Genomic DNA, 3,073 nt, shown 5'->3' with positions numbered 1-3,073 from the left:
TTATAGATAATTCTCTATATGTAATGTGTGTGTGTGTGTGTCTGTGTCTGTCTGTCTGGACGTGTTCTTAACCTCTGAGCCATCTCTCCAGAAATCTACTCATCTATCTATCTATCTATCTTTCTTGACTGTCCCATGTGTGTGACATGTACAGATGGGTCCGGGGGAGAAGGGGGCTAGCTAGCTAGTGCGGTGCTGCTCGCTGGTCATCCAGTGGTAAATACAGCTGGGAATATTATTAAAACTCTTCAAAGAGAAAACAATTGCTTTCTTTTCTGTTCGGACAGAGATCTGACTGACTGCAACTTGGAAGGAAGATGGGGCCCTGAGTGAACCGTGAGTTTACATGTTTTGTCCTTTTGGGATTGAGTGGATGTGTCTCACTTTTTTTTCATGATTGATTGCTTGCTTGATCGAGCAATGGATCGATCGTTTCTTACGTATTTCTTTGCTTGCTTGCTTGCTTACTTACTTTACTTATCTGGTCAGCCCATCTCATTTACTTACTTTTTAAAAAAAATGACCCGCCTAGTCATTTACTTACATTCCTTCACTTCCTTCTTTCATATGTCTGTTTATCTGCTCAGCCTGACTCATTTTACTTATTGACTGTTTCAATTATTTCTTTTATTATTTATTTTTATTCATTTATTCATTCTTTCTATGTAACTTTTTTTTAAAAACTTACCTTATTTTTTTTTTCCCTTTGGGAATGTAGATCCATTATTTCCTTCCTTCCTTCCTTCCTTCCTTCCTTCCTTCCTTCCTTCCTTCCTTCCTGGCTAAGAATATGGTGGCCTCCATCTCACTAATGCTGGAGAACGTGACATGTACAGATGGGGGTTCCAATGTTTTCAGACGAAGGTGCTCGCTGGTAATAAGAAATGTGGCTGGAAATAGCTGAATATTAAATCATTAAAACTGGTCAAATAAAAAGCAATTCCGTTTCTCTCTCTCTCTCTCTCTCTCTCTCTCTCTCTCTCTCTCTCTCTCTCTCTCTCCCTCCCTCCCTCCCTCCCTCCCTCCCTCCCTCCCACCTCTGGGACTATATACCAGCACATCTGGACTGACTGCAAGATACAAAAGAAGAAACATGGAAAGAAAACGTCCCTGCTGGAAAGAGACCTCCTGCTTTGGGTTGGTTGGTGACCTGAAGAGGTGTAAGGACGACGGGATCTGAGAATGAATTCATCGAATAGCTGCCAGCAGCATTTCATTGAGAAGAGATTCCACATTTTACATTTTATGCTATACTTAGTGTTAGTTACATGAAGAGGGGCCAGTGAACTGGGGTGGGGTGTGGCTTCTCAGGTCAGGTTAGGTCACCTCAGGACAGGGAGGGGCTGAGGAGTGTAGCTTTGGCCTTGACAATAGGCACCAGTCAGATGCTAATGTCAGACCCTGAGACTTCCTCAAAAGGAGACCCTTGCTTATCTAAAAAAAATGCCTGACCTTGGGAAAAGGACTTGGTGGCCAGCAGGCAATGGAAACCTTTCCTATCTTCCCAGAACGCGCCCTCCTGAAAGGGAAAGTCATGATATCTTACTCTTTTCCAAAGGATACCCCTACCATTCTGATCATTATGTACTGACTAACTCTTCCACTATGTAAGTAAGTATGTAAGTAAGTAAATAAGTAAGTAAGGAAGTAAATAAATAAATAAAGTAAGTAAGTAAGTAAGTAAGTAAGTAAGTAAGTAAGTAAGTGAATGGATGAACAAAAAGTTCCCTGTTGTTGACTTTTGATTTCATAATGAAACTCTCTCTCTCTCTCTCTCTCTCTCTCTCTCTCTCTCTCTCTCTCTCTCTCTCACACACACACACACACACACACACACACACACACAAACACACAAAACAACAAACCTAAACATATAAACATAAAATAAAAGGAAGCACAACACTTTTACTCACTCAGGGAGCAGAGTGAAAGTTTTCCAGGCAGGGCTATGGAGAGAGAGAGAGAGAGAGAGAGAGAGAGAGAGAGAGAGAGAGAGAGAGAGAGAGAGAGAGAGAGAGAGTTTAGGTTCAATTCCCAGCATCCACATGGCAGCCCACAGCTGTCTATAATCCCAGTTCCAGAGGCCTGAGAGCCCAAAAACACAAATGCACATAAGATAAAAATAAATAAATTTTTTTTAAAGAACAAACTGAGAAACAAGGAAAGATAGTGCTGGCTGGCAGGTGAGCTTTCAGTTCCCTGACAACAATAAACACATGATGGAGGAAACACGAAGTTCTTATTATATTATGTGGGTGTGATGAGAGATTGTGAGTGTCCTGTCAGAACAAAGTCCCACAGTTGATGAAAATTACCCCCAAACTTACAGCGGACAAAATACATCCCAAGTTTGTAAATGTGTGATCAACCATTTGTTGGTTGGGTGGGCTGGAGATGCTAAGGACTGGGGTTAACCCAGGGGACATGGCCAACTTGAATCACAATATTCATCAGAGCATGAGAAGAAGACTGTGAAAAGGACACAAAAGGAGACATAATTGGGGTCCTTCCTTCCTTCCTTCCTTCCTTCCTTCCTTTGCTCAGGAAGTGACTGACAGATGAGACTTTGTCCAAGCAGGTTCTGAAATACTACACTTGAGTGAGTCTCCCCCTCTGTGGGTATTAGTCCTCCCTTCTTTCTGTAGGGAGGTGCTGCATGTCTCTTAGAAGTAACCTGGTTTCCTATGCACAAGGTGACGCAGAGGAAAGCTTTCTAAGCCTTATACAGAGTGCTTCAGGACTTAAGAGACCTCAGGTAGTATAGTGGTGCCCAAGTCACTTGCTTGATGCTTCAGACTCATGTCATTGATTGAAGAGCAGAAGAGCAGAACATAGCCTGGATTCACAAAGATTCCCAACACAAAGCCGTCGACACCCAGAGCTAACAAGAAATGGCAGTCTCAGCCGGGCTGTGGTGTGTGGTGGTGGGTGCATGCCTTTAATCACGGCACACACACAGATCTTTGTGAGTTCAACCCTTTTTCTTTTGAAAAACAAAACAAAACAGCAAAAGGAAGGAAGGAAGGAAGGAAGAAAGGAAGGAAAAAATTGCAAACTCTTCCCACGCCATTGG

The 3,073-nt window shown here is 42.5% G+C and overlaps 1 long non-coding RNA gene across 1 annotated transcript; it reads left to right on the top strand.

Moving 5' to 3' along the window:
- Positions 1-129: 129 nt before the first annotated feature.
- LOC119805787 lies at positions 130-1,663 on the top strand. The gene is made up of 2 exons (XR_005284001.2): positions 130-336; positions 1,057-1,663. It is a non-coding gene; the product is annotated as an uncharacterized LOC119805787 (long non-coding RNA).
- The last annotated feature ends 1,410 nt before the right edge of the window (positions 1,664-3,073 follow it).

Source organism: Arvicola amphibius, unplaced genomic scaffold (genome assembly GCF_903992535.2).
Source record: "Arvicola amphibius unplaced genomic scaffold, mArvAmp1.2, whole genome shotgun sequence".
Taxonomy (NCBI): Eukaryota; Metazoa; Chordata; class Mammalia; order Rodentia; family Cricetidae; genus Arvicola; species Arvicola amphibius.
The sequence above is the reverse complement of the archived record's forward strand: the minus strand, read 5'-3'. Positions and strand labels throughout refer to the sequence as shown.